Raw genomic sequence first — 19,892 nt, forward strand, 5'->3', positions numbered from 1 at the left:
GAGATGACTACTATTTCATTTGTACATATTTTTTCAACTTTTATTTTAGATTCAGTTGGTACATGTGCAAGTTTGTTATCTGAATATAGTGTGTGATGCTGAGGTTTGGGGTATGAATGATCCCATCCACCAGGTACTAAGAATAGTACTCAACAGTTAGTTTCCCAACCTTTTTCTGCCTCCCACACTAATGGACCCCAGTGTCTATTGTTGCCATCTTTATGTCCATGAGTACCTGATGTTTAGCTCCCACTTATAGGTGAGAACACATAGTATTTGATTTTCTGTTCCTGATTCACTTAAAATAATGGCCTCCAGCCACATCTGTGTTGCAGCAAAGGGCATGATTTCATTCTTTTTTCTTGCTGTGTACAATTCATTTTGCATATGTACCACATTTTCTTTTTCCAATCCACTGAGGATGGGCATCTAGGTTGATTCCATGTCTGTGGTATTGTGAATAGTGCTGCAATGAACATGTGAGTGCATGCATCTTTTTGGTAGAACAATTGGTTTTCTTTTGGATATATACCCAGTAATGGGATTGCTGGGTAGAATGGTAGTTCAGCTTTAAGTTCTTTGATAAATCTCCCAACAGCTTTCCACACTGGCTAAACTAATTTACATTCCCAACAACAGTGTATAAACATTCCCTTTTCTCTGCAGCCTCACTAGCATCTGTCGTTTTTTGACTTTGTATTAATAGCCAATCTGACTGGTGTCAGATGGCATCTCATTGTGGTTTTGGTTTGCATTTATCTGACATGATGATGAGCATTTTTTCATGTCTCCGTTAGCCGTTTGTATATCTTCTTTTGAGAAGTGTCTGTTTATGTCATTTACCCCTTTTTAATGGGTTTGTTTTATTTTATTTTTTGGTCGTTCGATTGTGTAAGTTCCTTATAGATTCTGGCTATGAGACCTTTGTTGGATGCATAGTTTGCAAATATTTTCTCCCATTCTGTAGGTTGTCTGTTTACTCTGTTGATAGTTCATTTTACTATGCAGAAGCTCTTTAGTTTAATTAGGCCCCACTTGCCAATTTTTGTTTTGTTGGAATTGCTTTTGAAAATGTAGACATGAATTCTTTCCCAAGGCCCATGTCCAGAATCATGTTTCCCAGGCTTTCTTCTGGGACTCTTATAGGTTGAGGTCTTACATTTAAATCTTTAATCCACATGAATTATTTTTATATGGTGAAAGGTAGTGTGGTCCAGTCTCATCCTTCTGCTTATGGTTAGCCAGCTATTTCAGCATCATTTATTGTATAGGGAATCCATTCTCCATTGATTATATTTGTTGAGTTTGTCTGCCAAAGATTACATAGCTCTGGGTGTGAGGCATTATTTCTGGGCTTTCTAACCTATTCAGTTGGTGTATGTCTATGTTTTTGTATCAGTTTCATGCTGCTTTGGTTACTGTAACCTTATAGTTTGAAGAGAGTTAACATGATGCCTATGGCCTTGTTCTTTTTGCCTAAGATTGCTTTGGCTATTCAGGCTCTTTTTGTGTTCCATAGGAATTTTAGAATGGTTTTGTTCAATTTTATGAAAGAAAAATAATATTGGTAGTTTGATAGGAAAGGATTGACTCTGTAGATTGCTTTGGACACAATGGTCATTTTAATATTGGTTCTCCCAATCCATAATCATGGAATGTTTTTTCGTTTGTTTGTTTCATCTATGACTTAGTGGTTGTATAGCTCTCCTATAGAGATTCTTCATCTCCTTGGTTAGATGTATTCTTAGATATTTTCTTTTTGTTGTGTTTATTATAAATGGGATTACATTTTTGATTTGGCTGTTGGCTTGAACTTTATTGGTGTATGGAAATGCTGCTTGTTTCTGTGTATTGATTTTGTATCCTGAAACTTTTCAGAAGTTACCAGTTCTGGGAGCCTTTTGGCAGAGTCTTTAGGGTTTTCCTGATAGAGAGTCATATTGTCTGTGAAGAGAGATAGTTTTGTTTCTTCTTTTTCTATTTGGATGCCTTTTATTTCTTTCTCTTGCCTGATTGCTTGGCTAGGACTTCCAGTACTATGTTGCATAGTAGTGGTGAGAGTAGGCATCCTAATCTTGTTCCAGTTCTCAAGGAGAATGCTTCCAGTTTTTGTCTATTTAGTATGATGTTAACTGTGGGTTTGTCATGGATGGCTGTCATTATTTTCAGGTATGTTTCTGTAATGCCTAGTTTCTTGGAGAGGTTTTTTTTTTGTTTGTTTTTGTTTGTTTGTTTTTTAGCATGAAGTGATATTAGATTTTATCAAAAGCTTTTTCCCTGTCTATTGAGATGATCATATGGTTTTTGTTTTTGATTCTGTTTATGTTGTGGATCATGTTTATTGATTTGTATATGTTGAACCAAACTTGCATCCCAGGAATGTAGCCTACTTGTTCATGGCGAATTAACTTTTTGATGGGCTGTTTGCTGATATTTTGCTGAGGATCTTTTTGGTCTACATTCATCAGGGATATTGGCCTGTAGTATTGTTTTTGTTGTGTCTTTGCTAGGTTTGGTACCAGGGCGATGCTGGCTTTGTGGAATAAGTTGGGGAGGAGTTTCTCTTCTTTGGTTTTTGGAAATAGTTTAATGGAATTGTTTCCAGCTCTTCTTTGTGTGTCTTTTGAATTCAGATATGAATCCTTCTCATCCAGTGCTTTATTATGTTTGTAGGTTTTGTATTACTGATTACATTTTGGAACTTGATATTGGTCTGTTCAGTGTTTCAATTTCTTCCTAATTCAATCTTGGGAGATTGTGTTTCCAGTAATTAACCTTTTTTTTCTACATTTTCTAGCTTGTAGCTTGTATGTGTAGAGGGTTGTTTTTTTGTTTTTGCTTTTTGTTTTTGGAGACAGAGTCTTGCTCTGTCGCCCAGACTGGATTGTAGTGGCATGATCTCGGCTCACTACAACCTCTGCCTCCGGGGTTCAAGCGATTCTGCTGTCTCAGCCTCCCAAGTAGCTGGGATTACAGGCACCCACCACCACGCCCAGATAATTTTTGCATTCTTAGTAGAGATGGGGTTTCACCATGTTGGCCAGGCTGGTCTCGAACTCCTGACCTCGTGATCCGCCTACCTTGGCCTCCCAAAGTGCTGGGATTGCAGGCATGAGCCACCGTGCCTGGCCAGAGGGGTTTTTAATAGTCTCTGAGGATTTTTTGTATTTCTGTGGGATCAGTTATAATGTCACTTTGTTGTTTCTGATTGTGCTTCTTTGGATATTCTCTTGTTTTCCTTGTTAATCTAGCAAGCAGCCTGTCCTTTCAAAGAACCAACTTTTGGTTTTGTTGATTCTTTGTATGAATTTTTTTGTTTCAATTTCATTCAACTCCACTGTGGTTTTAGTTCTTTTCTTCTGCTAGCTTTGGGCTTCATTTTTTCCTTGTTTTTCTAGTTCTTCTAGGTGTGATGTTAGATTGTTAATTTGAGATTTCCAACTTTTGAGGTAGGCATTTAATGCTATAAACTTTCCTCTTAACACTGCTTTTGCTGCATCTAGAGATTTTCGTATGTTCTGTCTCTGTTTTCATTTATTTCAACTAATTTTTTGATTTTTTGCCTTGATTTTATTGTTTACCCAAAAGTCATTCAGGAGCAAATTGTTTAATTTTTATGTAATTGAATGGTTTTGAAAGAGCTTCTTGGTATTAATTTCTGTCTTTATTCCATTGTGGTACAAGAGTATGGTTGATATAATTTTGATTTTTTTTAATTTAATGATGTTTGATTTATGGCTGAGCATGTTCTGTGTAATAATCGTGGACTATGTTCTGTGTGCAGATGAGAATGCATATTCTATGGTTGATGGGTGGAATATTTTGTAGATATCTATTAGGTCCAATTGGTCAAGCGACTGATTTAAGTTCAGAGTCTCTCTGTTAGTTTTCTGTCTCAATGATCTGTCTAATGCTGTTTGTGGAGTGTTGAAGTTCACCACTATTATTGTGTGGCTTTGTAAGTCTACATGTAGGTCTTAGAAGTCCTTCTTTTATGAATTGGGATTTCCTGATGTTAAGTGCATATATATTTAGGATAGTTAAGTCTTCTTGTTGAATTGAACACTTTATCATTACATAATGTCCTTCTTTTTTTTTTTTTTTTTTTTTTTTTTTTTTTTTTTTTTTTTTTTTTTTTTTTTTTTTTTTGAGACGGAGTCTCGCTCTGTCACCCAGGCTGGAGTGCAGTGGCGCAATCTTGGCTCACTGCAAGCTCCGCCTCCCGGGTTGACGCCATTCTCCTGCCTCAGCCTTTCTGAGTAGCTGGGACTACAGGCGCCTGCCACCACGCCCGGCTAATTTTTTGTATTTTTAGTAGAGACGGGGTTTCACCGTGGTCTCGATCTCCTGACCTCGTGATCCGCCTGCCTCGGCCTCCCAAAGTGCTGGGATTACAAGCGTGAGCCACCGCGCCCGGCTACATAATGTCCTTCTTTGTCCTTTTTCCTGTTCTTAAAGTCTACGTTACGTGATACAATAATAGTGATGTCTGCTCTATTTTTTTTCCATTTATGTTGTACTTTTTCACCTCTTTACTTTGAGCCTTTGGGTATCATTACATGTGAGATGGGTCTCTTCGAGACAGCAGATGGTTGCCTCTTGTGTTTTATCCAGCTTGTCACTCCATGCCTCTTAAATGGGGTATTTAGACCATTTACATTCAAGGCTAATGTTGATATGTGAGGTTTGATCCTATCGTGAGATTGTCAGCTGGTTACTTTTTAGTTTATATTGGGTTTTGTAGGGCCTGCGGGCTATGTACTTTATGTTTAAGTATGTTAAGTATGTTTTTGTGGTAGTGGGTATCATACTTTTCTTTCCATGATTAGAATTCTCTTAAGGATCTCTTGTAAGTATGGTCCAGTAGTAACAAATTTTCCTAGTGCTTGCTTGTCTGGAAAATATTTTATTACTCCTTAGGTTACAAAGCTTAGTTTGCTGGAATATGAAATTCTTTGTTGGACTTTCTTTTCTTTAAAAATGCTGAAAATGGGCCTCCCATATCTTCTGGCATGTAAGGTTTCTTCTGATAAGTCCACTGTTAGCCTGATGGGATTCCCTTTTTGTATGATCTGCCCTTCTCTAACTGCTTTCAATGTTTTTTCTTTATTGTATACCTTGAACATTCTGGTTACTTTATGCCTTTGTGGTGTTCATTATCTCACAGGTGTTCTCTGTATTTCTTGTACCTGGATGTCTACCTCTCTAGCAAGATAATGGAAGTTTTCTTGAATTATTCCCTCAAATATATTTTCCAAGTTGTTTGCTTTTTCTCTTCTCAGGAATTATAATAATTTGTAGATTTGGTCATGTTGCATAATTCCATAGCTCTTGAAGGCTTTGCTCATTCTAAAAAATTACTTTTTCATTTTTATCAGACTGGGTTAGCTCAAAAGACTCATCTTCAAGCTCCAAAATTATTTCTTCTGCTGGTCCAGTTTATTAATAAAGCTTTCAGTTGTATTTTGAAATTCCTTAAGTGAGTTTTTCAATTGGAGAAACTCTGATTTATTTCTTTTTAAGATGTTTGTCTCTTCCTTTCCTGAATTGCTTTAGAAGTTTATTTTTATTGATTTTCAACCTTGTCTTGCATCTCACTGAGCTTTCTTGCCATCCATGTTTTGAATTCTTCATCTGTCACTTCTGAGTTTCCATTTTGGTTAAGGACCATTGCTGAAAGGCTAGCGCAATCTTTTGGTGGTTTCGCTACATTCAGATTTTTCATAGTGCCAGGATTCTTATGCTGGTTTCTCTTCATTTGGAGATGCTAGCACTTCTAATTTGGGGGTAAGATTTTTTTCTTTCACTGTATTTTTTTTTTGATTTTTTAAAGAAATTTTTTTTTTCTTTCCCTTACTGTAGAGAATGCTGGGTAAGGTCTTTTGGCTTTGCTTCTATAGCCCTGTGCAATTCTTTCAGCAGGCTTTATATTGGGCTGTGCAGTTTGTCCTATAAGCCTGTAGATGGCACTTATAGGTAACAGTTAACTGTAGCCACGGAGGCTAGGTATATACTTAGTCCTTGTTTACTAGCAGAAGCTCTCCGTTGCCTCAGGCATTGGGCTGATTTGTAGACTGCGCAGAGCTTAGCCCTGGTGGGGTGGGAGCCATGAATAGTGGGGCCAGACTGGGCAGTTCCACCTGTTGGTCCCCTGATGGCAGACACAAACACCAGTGCCAGGGGAAAGTCCAGTGGGTGGCCAGCAGGCCTCCAGAGGTTTGCTTGGGCGAGGAGCTGGGAAACCTCTTTGGCTCCAAATATTCTCTGCATGGGTATAAGATAAGAGGTAGCCTAAGCTCCTATTCCAGGAGAGTGAGTGCTCTAGATGTCTAGAGATCTGCCTGGGCGTGGAGCAGACAGAGCCCTACTGCATCAAGATCTATGTCCATGAAGGGTGGGGTGGCTCAGGCTGCCGAACCAGGCAAATGGCTACTTCAGATGCCTAGAGATCTGCCTGGGTGTGGAGCAGAGAGAGCCCTGCTAAACCATGTCTGTGTTCAGGAAGGGTGGGGCAGTTCAGGCTGCTGGGCCAGGTAAACAATTGCCCTGAATGCCTGGAGGTCTGCATGATCACGGAGCAGAGCCACACTGCACCAAGATCTATGTCCAGGAAGGGTGGGGTGGTTCAGGCCGCTGAACCAGGTACACAGGTGTTCCATATGCCTGCAATTCTGCCTGGTTGTGGAGCAGAGAGGCCTCACTGCATCACGATCTCAGGGGAACAGGGTGGTGGACCCAGAAATGGCACACACAGATCAGTTTCAAGTTGTCAAGCAGGCCCTGGCTGCATCTCACTGTCCAGGAGAAACTACAGCTGTAATAATTCTCCTCCCATCCAGACGAGTAACGGGGAAAGCACATTTCCAGTGCCTACTGCTAAGGCACTTTCCACAGTACTGGCTGTGGAGGCCCCTATCCTGCTCCAGAGCAGGTACTCTGGTCTCTGGCCCGAGACTGAAATACCTGTGCAGACATGCTGCTGCGTCACCAAGGAATGGCTGAGTTTGTATGCACTGGTGTTAAAAGTGGTATCCTGCTCTCAATTCTGGATCTGGGAAAATGTCTGCAGCTTTTCCAAGTGTCTTTCCCTCACAGTGTCTCCAAGCTCTTTCCTCATCCACATTCGATTTCTAGATTTCAGTTCCTAGAGCAAAGGGAGAGTGGGGGGAACATGTTAACGCTAGTTAACATATATGTATAATTTTTTCCAAGTCACTAAATAGAGATTTGCGTCATTCTTTCCAGTAGTTACGTAATACTAAAATGTGAGAAATATTTCAATGCATGAATATACCATCACTTATTAATCTCTATTAATGAACTTTAGGCTATTCTATATATTTGCTGATAAACATGACTCCAGTTATTATAATTCTACATTCAACGTAAGTCATTTCTTTAGTTATTTTTGTTAGATAAATTTCTAGAAATGGAATTCTGGATAAAAATGTTTGCAGATTTAAAAAATAGATAATACCAAATCACCCTTCATAATGGCTGTACTCATTTAGACCCTGCCAAAAAAAAAAAATGTAGAATTCCTATTTCTTTCTCAACACTGGATTCTGAGAGAAGTTGTATTAAATACGTAGAATTATATAAGAAAAATTAAGATTCTGGCGGAATTGCATTTTCTCATTAAGGGATATGATAAGTTTCTACATTTGTCTTTATTTTATATCCTTCAGTTAAGTTTTGTAGTGTTCTTTATATATTTTTTGTACCTTTATGTTAGGGTTTCTCAGGATTATTTCTAGATATTTTATAGCTGTTGTTGATAATGGCAACTTTTCTCCTTATTACATTTCCTACTTGGTTATTGCTAGTATATAGAAATGTTGATGTTCATTGATTGAATTTATCTCTCTTGATTTTCCTTTTTGTATTGTATTACTTACAGCTTTCAGAATAATGTCGGCTAATAGAGTGAAAAGGAAACATGTTTCTCTTGCTCTTGCTTTTATTAGAAATGAATTTTGTGTTTTAACTTTAAATATAATATATTTGTACTTGAGTTCACATAAATGCTATTTATAAAATAAAGAAAATTTACTTTTTGGAATTCCACAGTTACCATTTTTTTCAAGTCAGGGAGATACTCAATTTTATTAAATGTTTTTTTGTCATCTATCAGAATAAACATATAAATTCCTTTTTGACATATTAATGTGTTAAATTACTTTATTCGTATGTTGACTTATCCTTTTGCTCTTGGCCTAAACTTCATCATGGGGTCTTATTCTTGAAGTATATTCCTATATTTGATTTGCTATATTTCATTTGGAATTTGTGCATTAAAGTTTTTTTGCTTTGTTCTTAATTATCCTCCTGTGTGTACTAGGATTTTTATCAATTGCTTACATTCATACATCAAGGTTGATCAGTATATAGCTGGTATGGAGAACTCAGAATTCATGAAGGTCAGTGTTCAGTATCCTTCTCCCTTTTTCCCCGAAATCCAGTATTAATCTATGCAGGAGCCTCGCAGGCAATAAAACCCACTTAAATATTTGAGACCCAAGGGGAGGATACCATGTTCTGCTACTCTGAATGACATTTTAATGACTTTTAAACTTTTAAAGTTTAAATGACTTTATTCCTCAAGTCTTGAGATTTTTGTTATCTCTAACTTTTTCTTTTCTTTTGTCTTTTTAACTATTATTTTACGTACAGCGGTAGAAGTGCAGGTTTGTTATACAGGTAAATTGCATGTCACAGGGGTTTGATGTACAAACTATTTTGTTACCCAGGTAATAAGCATAGTATATGATAAGTAGCTTTTGGATCATTACCCTCCTCCCACCTTCTACCCTCAAATAGGCCCTGGTGTCTTTTGTTGGCTTCTGTGTATCCATGTATACTCAATGTTCAGCTCCCATTTATAAATGGGAATATGAAGTATTTGGTTTTTCCGTTGCAACATTAGTTTGCCTAGGATAATGGCCTCCAGCTCCATAAATGTTGTTGGAAAGGACATGGTCTCATTCTCTTTTTTATGGCTGTGTAGTATTCCACGATGCATATGTACCACATTTTCTTTATCTAGTCTACCATTAATGAGAACTTAGGTAAATTCCATGTCTTCGCTATTGTGAATAGTGCTGCAAATGAACATATGTATGCCTTTATCTTTATGGTAGAACAATTTATATTCTTCTGGATATATATTCAATAATGGGATTGCTGGGTAGAATGGTAGTTGTTTTTATGTTTGTTGAGAAAACACCAAACTGCTTTCCACAATGGATAAATTGATACGTATTCGCATCAGCAGTGCATAAGCCTTCACGTTTCTCTACAACCTTGGTAGCATGTGTTATTTTTTGATTTTTTAAAAGTAGCCATTCTGAATGGTGTGAGATGATATCTCATTGTGGTTTTCAGTTGCATTTTGTCTAATTGTTAGTGATGTGCATTTGTTTCATATGCATGTTGGCTGCATGTATGTCTTTCTTTGAAAAGGGTCTCTTCATGTCCTTTGCCCATTTTTAATGGGGGTTTTTGATTATTGCTTGTTGATTGGTTTGATTTCCTTATAGATTCTGGGTATTAAACCTTTCTCAGATGCATAGTTTTCAAACATTTTCTCTGATTCTGTAAGTGGTCTGATTACTCTGTTGATAGGTTTTTTTTGCTATAAAGAAGATCCTTAGTTTAATTAGATCTCATTTTTCAATTTTTTTTTATTATACTTTAAGTTCTGGTATGCATGTGCAGAACATGCAGGTTTGTTACATAGGTATACACATGCCATGGTGGTTTGCTGCACCCATCAACCCATCATCTATATTAGGTATTTCTCCTAATGCTATCCCTCCCCTAGGACCCCACCCCCTGACAGGCCCCAGTGTGTGATGTTCCCCTCCCTGTGTCCATGTGTTCTCATTGTTCACCTCCCACTTATGAGTGAGAACATGCGGTGTTTGGTTCTCTGTTCCTGTGTTAGTTTGCTGAGAATTATGGTTTAATCCATGTTCCTGCAAAGGATATGAACTCATCCCTTTTTATGGCTGCACAGTATTCCATGTTGTATATGTGCCACATTTTCTTTATCCAATCTATCATTGATGGGCATTTAGGTCTTCACTATTATGAACACTGCTGCAATAAACATACGTGTGCATGTGTCTTTATAGTAGAATGACTTATAATCCTTTGGGTATATACCCAGTAATGGGATTGCTGGGTCAAATGGTATTTCTGGTTCTAGATCCTTGAGGAATCACCACACTGTTTTCCACAATGGTTGAACTAATTGACACTCCCACCAACAGTGTAAAAGCATTCCTATTTCTCTACATCCTCTCCAGCATCTGTTGTTTCCTGACTTTTTAATGATCACCATTCTGACTGGCGTGAGATGGTATCTCCTTGAGGATTTGATGTTCATTTCTCTAATGAACAGTGATGATGAGCTTTTTTTCATATGTTTGTTGGCCACATAAATGTCTTCTTTTGAGAAGTGTCTGTTCATATTCTTCACCCACTTTTTGATGGGGCTGTTTATCTTGTAAATTTGTGTAAGTTCTTTGTAGATTCTGGATATTAGCCCTTTGTCAGATGGATAGATTGCAAAAATTTTCTCCCATTCTGTAGGTTGCCTGTTCATTCTGATGATAATTTGTTTTGCTCTGCAGAAGCTCTTTAATTAGATCCCATTTGTCAATTTTGGCTTTGGTTGAAATTGCTTTTGGTGTTTTAGCCATGAAGTGATTGCTTATGCCTATGTCCTGAATGGTATTGCCTAGGTTTTATTCTAGGGTTTTTATGGTATTAGGACTTAGGTTTAAGTATTTAATACATCTTGACTTAATTTTTGTATAAGCTGTAAGGAAAGGGTCCAGTTTCAGTTTTCTGCATATGGCTAGCCAGTTTTCCCAACACCATTTACTAAATACAGAATCATTTCTCCATTGCTTGTTTTTGTCAGTTTTGTCAAAGATCAGTTGGTTGTAGATGTGTGGCGTTATTTATGAGGCCTCTATTCTGTTCCATCAGTCTATATATCTGATTTGGTACCAGTACCATGCTCTTTTGGTTATTGCAGTGTTGTAGTATTGTTTGAAGTCAGGTAGTGTGATGCCTCCAGCTTTGTTCTTTCTGCTTAGGGTTGTCTTGGCTACATGGGTTCTTTTTTGGTTCCATATGAAATTTAAAGTAATTTTTTTTCTAATTCTGTGAAGAAAGTCAATAGTAGCTTGATGGCGATAGCATTGAATCTATAAATTACTTTGGGGATTATGGCCATTTTCACGATACTGATTCTTCTTATCCATGAGCATGGAATGCTTTTCCATTTGTTTGTGTCCTCTCTTAATTCCTTGAGCAGTGGTTTGTAGTTCTACTTCAAGAGGTCCTTCACATCCCTTGTAAGTTGTATTCCTAAGTATTTTACCCTCTTAGTAGCAATTGTGAATGGGAGTTCACTCATGATTTGGCTCTCTGCCTGTTATTGGTGTATAGGAATGCTTGTGATTTTTGCACATCTGTTTTGTATCCTGAGACTTTGGTGAAGTTGCTTCTCAGCTTAAGGAAATTTTGGGCTGAAATGATAGGGTTTTCTAAATATACAGTCATGTCATCTGCAAACAGAGACAATTTGACTTCTCTCTTCTTGTTTGAATACCCTTTATTTCTTTTTCTTGCCTGATTGCCCTGTCCAGAACTTACTATACTAGATTTAGTAGGAGTGGTGAGAGACAGCATTCTTATCTTGTGCTGGTTTTCAAGGGGAATGCTTCCAGCTTTTGCCTATTCAGTATGATATTGGCGGTGGGTTTGTCATAAATAGCTCTTTTTTTCTTTATGTGTCTTTTTTTTAATTTAATTTAATTTTATTTTATTATTACTATGCTTTAAGTTTTAGGGTACATGTGCACAATGTGCAGGTTTGTTACATATGTATACGTGTGCCATGTTGGTGTGCTGCACCCATTAACTCCTCATTTAGCATTAGGTATATCTCCTAATGCTATCCCTCCCCCCTCCCCCCACCCCACAACAGTCCCCGGAGTGTGATGTTCCCCTTCCTGTGTCCATGTGTTCTCGTTGTTCAGTTCCCACCTATGAGTGAGAACATGCGGTGTTTGGTTTTTTTTGTCCTTGCGATAGTTTACTGAGAACGATGGTTTCCAGTTTTCATCCATGTCCGTAAAAAGGACATTTTTTATGGCTGCATAGTATTCCATGGTGTATATGTGCCACATTTTCTTAATCCAATCTATCCTTGTTGGACATCTGGGTTGCTTCCAAGTCTTTGCTATTGTGAATAGTGCCGCAATAAACATACCTGTGCATGTGTCTTTATAGCAGCATGATTTATAGTCCTTTGGGTGTATACCCAGTAATGGGATGGCTGGGTCAAATGGTATTTCTAGTTCTAGATCCCTGAGGAATCGCCACACTGACTTTCACAATGGTTGATCTAGTTTCCAGTCCCACCAACAGTGTACAAGTGTTCCTATTTCTCCACATCCTCTCCAGCACCTGTTGTTTCCTGACTTTTTAATGATGGCCATTCTGACTGGTGTGAGATGGTATCTCATTGTGGTTTTGATTTGCATTTCTCTGATGGCCAGTGATGATGAGCATTTTTTCATGTGTGTTTTGGCTGCATAAGTATCTTCTTTTGAGAAGTGTCTGTTCATGTCTTTCGCCCACTTTTTGATGGGGTTGTTTGTTTTTTTCTTGTAAATTTGTTTGAGTTCATTGTAGATTCTGGATATTAGCCTTTTGTCAGATGAGTAGGTTGCAAAAATTTTCTCCCATTTTGTAGGTTGCCTGTTCGCTCTGATGGTAATTTCTTTTGCTGTGCAGAAGCTCTTTAGTTTAATTAGATCCCATTTGTCAATTTTGGTTTTTGTTGCCATTGCTTTTGGTGTTTCAGACATGAAGTCCTTGCCCGTGCCTATGCCCTGAATGGTAATGCCTAGGTTTTCTTCTAGGGTGTTTATAGTTTTAGGTCTAACATGTAAGTCTTTAATCCATCTTGAATTAATTTTTGTATAAGGTGTAAGGAAGCGATCCAGTTTCAGCTTTCTACATATGGCTAGCCAGTTTTCCCAGCACCATTTATTAAATAGGGAATCCTTTCCCCATTGCTGGTTTTTATCTGGTTTGTCAAAGATCAGATAGCTGTAGATATGTGGCATTATTTCTGAGGGCTCTGTTCTGTTCCATTAATCTATATCTCTTTTTTGGTACCAGTACCATGCTGTTTTGGTTACTGTAGCCTTGTAGTACAGTTTGAAGTCAGGTAGCGTGATGCCTCCAGCCAATCCTAAGCCAAAATAACACTTTTGGCTTAGGATTGACTTGGCAATACGGGCCCTTTTTGGGTTCCATATGAACTTTAAAGTAGTTTTTTCCAGTTCTGTGAAGGAAGTCATTGGTAGCTTGATGGGGATGGCATTGAATCTATAAATTATCTTGGGCAGTATGGCCATTTTCAAGACATTGATTCTTCCAACCCATGAGCATGGAATGTTCTTCCATTTGTTTGTATCCTCTTTTATTTCATTGAGCAGTGGTTTGTAGTTCTCCTTGAAGAGGTCCTTCACGTCCCTTGTAAGTTGGATTCCTAGGTATTTTATTCTCTTTGAAGCAATTGTGAATGGGAGTTCACTCCTGATTTGGCTCTCTGTTTGTCTGTTATTGGTGTATAAGTATGCTTGTGATTTTTGTACATTGATTTTGTATCCTGAGACTTTGCTGAAGTTGCTTATCAGCTTAAGGAGATTTTGGGCTGAGACAATGGGGTTTTCTAGATATACAATCATGTCATCTGCAAACAGGGACAATTTGACTTCCTCTTTTCCTAATTGAATACCCTTTATTTCCTTCTCGTGCCTGATTGCCCTGGCCAGAACTTCGAACACTATGTTGAATAGGAGTGGTGAGAGAGGGCATCCCTGTCTTGTGCCAGTTTTCAAAGGGAGTGCTTCCAGTTTTTGCCCATTCAGTATGATATTGGCTGTGGGTTTGTCATAGATAGCTCTTATTATTTTGAGATACGTCCCATCAATACCAAATTTATTGACAGTTTTTAGCATGAAGGGTTGTTGAATTTTGTCAAAGGCCTTTTCTGCATCTATTGAGATAATCATGCGGTTTTTGTCACTGTTTCTATTTTTATGATGGATTATGTTTATTGATTTGCATATGTTGAACCAGCCTTGCATCCCAGGGATGAAGCCAAATTGATCGTGGTACATAAGCTTTTTGATGTGCTGCTGGATTCAGTTTGCCAGTATTTTATTAAGGATTTTCGTCTCGATGTTCATCAGGGATATTGGCCTGAAATTTTCTGGTTTTGGTGTGTCTCTCCCAGGTTTTGGTGTCAGAATGATGTTGGCCTCATAAAATAAGTCAGGAAAGAGTCCCTCTTTATCTGTTGTTTGGAGTGGTTTCAGAAGGAATGGTACCAGCTCCTCTTTGTACCTCTGGTCGAATTTGGCTGTGAATCCATCTTGTCCTGGGCTCATTTTGGTTGGTAGGCTATTACTGCCTCAATTTCAGAACTTGTTATTGGTCAACTCAGGGATTCGATTTCTTCCTGATGTGTAGTGTATTCTCTGATGGTAGTTTGTATTTCTGTGGTATCAGTGGTGATATCCCCTTTTTCATTTTTATTGTGTCTATTTGATTCTTCTCTCTTTTCTTTTTTATTAGTCTGGCTAGTGGTCCATCTATTTTGTTAATCTTTTCAAAAAACCACCTCCTGGATTCATTGATTTTTAAGGGTTTTTCGTGTCTCTATCTCCTTCAGTTCTGCTCTCATCTTAGTTATTTCTTGTCTTCTGCTAGGTTTTGAATTTGTTTGCTCTTCTCTAATTCTTTTAATCATGATGCTAGGATGTCAATTTTAGATCTGCTTTCTCCTGTAGGAATTTAGTGCTATAAATTTCCCTCTAAACACCGCTTTAGCTGTGTCCCAGAGAGTGTGGTACATTGTGTCTTTGTTGTCATTGTTTTCTAAGAAATTATTTATTTCTTCCTTAACTTTGTTGTTTACCCAGTAATTATTCAGGAACGGGTTGTTCAGTTTTTATGTAGTTGTGGGGTTTTGAGTGACTTTCTTAATCCTGAGTTCTAATTTGATTGCACTGTGGTTTGAGAGACTTTTTATGATTTCCATTTTTTTTGCATTTGCTGATGAGTATTTTACTTCCAATTATGTGGTCAATTTTAGAATATGTGTGATGTGGTGCAGAGAAGAATGTTTATTCTGTTGATTTGGGGTGGAGAGTTCTGTAAATGTCTATTTGGTCTGCTTGGCCCAGAGCTGAATTCAAGTCCTGAATATCATTGTTAATTTTCTGTCTTGTTGATCTGTCTGATGTTGACAGTGGGGTGTTAAAGTCCATCACTATTATTGTGTGGGAGTCTAAGTCTCTTTGTAGGTCTGTAAGAACTTCCTTTATAAATCTGGGTGCTCCTGTATTGGGTGTATGTGTGTGTACATATGTATGTGTACATATGTATGTGTGTATGTGTATATATATATACATACACACACACATATATATGTTAGCTCTTTTTGTTGCGTTGATTTTTCACCATTATGTAATGCCCTTCTTTGTCTTTGTTGGTCTTTGTTGATTTAAAGTCTGTTTTATCAGAGACTAGGATCGCAACCTCTGCTTGTTTTTTGTGTTCCATTTGCTTGGTAAATATTTCTCCATTCCTTTTTTTTGAGCCTATGAGTTTCTTTGCACGTGAGATAGGTCTCCTGAATACAGCACACTGATGGGTCTTGACTCTGTATCCAATTTGCCAGTCTGTGTCTCTTATTTGGGGCATTTAGCCTGTTTACATTTAAGGGTACCATTGTTATGTGTGAATTTGATCCTGTCATTATGATGCTAGCTGGTTATTTTGCCCATTAGTTGATGCAGTTTCTTCATGGTGTCAATGGTCTTTAAAATTTGGTATGTTTTTGCAGTGGCTGGTACTGGTTTTTCATTTCCCTATTTAGTGCTTCCTTCTAGAGCTCTTGTAAGGCAGGCCTGGTGGTGACAAAATCACTCAGCATTTGCTTGTCTGTAAAGTATTTTTCTTCTTCTTTTCTTATGAAGCTTAGTTTGGCTGGATATGAAATTCTGGGTGGAAAATTATTTTCTTCAAGAATGTTGAATAGTGGTCCTCACTCTCTTCTGGCTTGTAGGGTTTCTGCAGAGAGATCCACTTAGTCTAATGGGCTTCCCTTTGTGGGTAACCCAACCTTTCTCTCTGGCTGCCCTTAACATTTTTTCTTTCATTTCAACCTTGGTGAATCTGATGAATATTTGCCTTTGGGTTCCTCTTCTCAAGGAGTATGTTTGTGATGTACTTTGTATTTCCTGAATTTGAATTTTGGCATGTCTTGCTAGATTGCAGAAGTTCTCCTGGACAATATCCTGAAGAGTGTTTTCCAGCTTCTTTCCATTCTCCCTGTCACTTTCATGTACACCAATCAAACGTAGATTTGGTTTTTCACAAAGTCCCATATTTCTTGGAGGCTTTGTCCCTTTTCATTTTTTTTTCTCTAATCTTGTCTTTGCACTTTATTTCAGTAATTTTATCTTTAATCTCTGATATCCTTTCTTTTGCTTGATCGATTCAGCTATTGATACTTGTGTATGCTTCACGAAGTTCTCATACTGTGGTTTTCAGCTCCATCAGTTCGTTTATGTTCTTCTCTAAACTGGTTATTCCAGTTAGCAATTCCTCTAACCTTTTTTCAAGGTTCTTAGTTTTTTTGCATTGGGTTAGAACCTGCTTCTTTAGGTTGTAGGAGTTTGTTATTACCCACCTTCTGAAGCCTGCTTCTTTCAGTTTATCAAACTCATTCTCCATCTAGTTTTGTTCCATTCCTGGCAAGGAGTTGTGATCTTTGGAGAAGAGGAGTACTGGTTTTTGGAATTGTCAGCCTTTCTGCACTGGTTTTTCTTCATCTTTGTGGATTTATCTACCTTTGGTCTTTGATGTTGGTGACCTTTGGATGGGGTTTCTGTGTGGACGTTCTTTTGGTTTATGTTGATGTTATTCCTTTCTGTTTGTTGGTTTTCCTTCTGACAGGCCCCTCTGCTGCAGGTCTGCTGGAGTTTGCTGGACGTCCACTCCAGACCGTGTTTGCCTGGGTATCACCAGCAGAGGCTGCAGACCAGCAAAGATTGCTGCCTGTTTCTTCCTCTGGAAGCTTCTTCCCAGAGGGACACCCGCCAGATGCCAGCCAGAGCTCTCCTATATGAGGTGTCTGTCGACCCCTGCTGGGAAGTGTCTCCCAGACAGAAGGTACAGGGGTCAGGGACACACTTGAGGAGGCTGTCTGTTCCTTAGCAGAGGTCGAGCACTATGCTGGGAGATCTGCTGCTCTTTTCAGAGCCAGCAGGCAGGAAAGTTTAACTCTGCTGAAGCCGCGTCCACAGCTGCCCCTTCCCCGAGGTGCTCTGTCACGGGGAGATGGGAGTTTTATCTATAAGCCCCTGACTGTGGCTGCTGCCTTTCTTTCAGTGATGCCCTGCCCAGAGAGGAGGAATGTAGAGAGGCAGTCTGGCTACAGCAGCTTTGCAGAACTGTGGTGGGCTTTGCCCAGTTCGAACTTCCTGGCAGCTTTGTTTATACTGTGAGGGGAAAACTGCCTACTTAAGCCTCACTATTGGCAGACGCCCCTCCGCCCACCAAGCTGGAGCATCCCAGGTCAACTTCAGACTGCTGTGCTGGCAGCAAGAATTTCAAGCCAGTGGATCCTCTCTTGCTGGGCTCTGTGGGGGTGGGATCCTCTGAGCTGATCATTTGGCTCCTTGGCTTCAGTCCTTTTTCCAGGGGAGTGAATGGTTCTGTCTTGCTAGCATTCCAGGTGCCACTGAGGTATGAAAAAAAACTCCTGCATCTAGGTCGGTTTCTGCCCAAACGGCCGCCCAGTTTTTTGCTTGAAACCCAGGGCCCTAGTGGCCTAGGCATCTGAGGGAATCTCCTGGTCTGTGGGTTGTGAAGGCTGTGGAAAAAGCGTAGTATGTGGGCCAGAATGCACTGTCCCTCAAGGCACAGTCTCTTATGGCTTCTGTTGGCTAGGGGAGGGAGTTCCCCAACCCCTTGTGCTTCCCGGGTGAGGCAACATCCCACCCTGCTTTGACTCACCCTCTGTGGACTGCACCCACTGACTAACCAGTCCCAGTGAGATGACCCAGGTACCTCAGTTTGAAATGCAGAAATCACCTGCCTTCTGCATTGATCTCGCTGGGAGCTGCAGACTGGAGCTGTTCCTATTGAGCTATCTTGCCAGCCACCTAATTAAAATACTTTTATTTCCTTTTAAGGCCTGTTATCTGTCTTGTGATGTTATAACAGAGTCAGGCTGGAGTTGGTATTTAATTCCTTCAAAGATTTTTTTTTCTGTTAGTCTTAGGATCTCTATTTTAATGTTAACGCTAGTTAGTTGTGCCTGGACTCCAAAGAAATGAGATTATAATGAGATATGTCTGACTCCCACTTCTTATCATGCTCTAAACTAGTTTTTTATGTTTCTTTGTGTCCCCTTGGCTGAGAAGAAGGTCCATTCAGTCAGTTGGGGGACTTAGAATTTTAATTTTTGGTTCAGCACGTATATACCCAGTAGGGGGATTGCTGGGTCTAATGCTAATCCGTGTCCCATTTTTTGAGAAATCTTTAAACTGCTCAAAATTATGTCCTTTGCAGCAACATGGATGCAGCTGGAAACTATTCTTCTAAGCAAATTAATGAAGAAACAGAAAACCAAGTACCATGTGTTCTCACTTATAAGTGGGAACTAAACACTCGGTATACATGGTTTTAAAAATAGAAACAATACACTCTGGGGAATCCAAGGGGACATGGCAGGGGTTAAGGGTTGTAAGAAGACTAACTATTGGATACTATACTCACTACCTGGTTGGTGGATTCTTCATACTTTCAACCTCAGCATCATGCTATTACCCACAACCATTGTGGGCACATGTTCTCAGGCCCTCCTGTGGGTTATAATTTTTAACCTTGGCAAAGTAAACCTCTAAATTGATTGACGCCTTTCTCAGATACTTTTTGGTTTACCTACCAAAAGAAAAATGAAGTGTTCTACCAAAAAGACACACACACCCTTTTGTTTATTGCAGCATCATTCACAATAACATATTTCAAATGGCTATTTTCCCCTTCCCCCTTGCATATGTACCCACTGAATGTAAAATAAAATTGGAAAAAAAATAAACATTTTCCAATTATAAAAAGAAATATGCTCAGAGTATTCAGTTCTACTTAATAAGGACTGTCCTCAAGAGAAACTATTTACTAGAGTCTAACCAACTTGGAAAAAAGGGGATACCCAATTACAGCCCCTAATAATCTTTTTGTCTCACCAAAGAGAAGAGAAAAAAAATGACTAAGAAGTACATGTCAGGGTCACAAACTAAAGATACAGGCTCACTAAAAGACTGAGATCTAAATATGGGACTATAGAATGTAGTCCCCACCCACCTCCACTTTACCATTACATCAAAAGTGCTTGTGTATATTGATAGGGAGATGCAATGGAAAGAACTGCATATCTCAGACCTTATTTACAAATCATGCCATATAACTTTACATTGGATCAATGTAGAATATTTTTATGCAGCTATGCCAAAATGGCCCACTAAAACTGTAAAATCACTTTAAAATTCACATATATCTTCAACAGAAGATTATTGGGGGGTCTTTATTAATTTATGTGTTTGAATTTTTGTACATATTACTGTTAATGTTAGAGCAATTAAATATTTTTAAGGTCTGTCAAAACTGGATTCACATAAAACAATAATATTCATAGTTTTATTTTATATATTTTAGTATATATTTATTATATATTTTATATATTTAAGTATATTTAAAATATATTTAGTATATTTTAGTGTCAT

General features: G+C 38.5%; 1 long non-coding RNA gene across 1 annotated transcript in view; it reads left to right on the plus strand.

The window, feature by feature from the left end:
- Nucleotides 1-19,892, plus strand: part of LOC134736057 (uncharacterized) — a 43,547-nt gene that overhangs the window by 12,630 nt on the left and 11,025 nt on the right. The gene's annotated exons all lie outside the window — the stretch shown is intronic.

The sequence above is a fragment of the Symphalangus syndactylus genome, chromosome X, assembly GCF_028878055.3.
Source record: "Symphalangus syndactylus isolate Jambi chromosome X, NHGRI_mSymSyn1-v2.1_pri, whole genome shotgun sequence".
Classification (NCBI taxonomy): Eukaryota; Metazoa; Chordata; class Mammalia; order Primates; family Hylobatidae; genus Symphalangus; species Symphalangus syndactylus.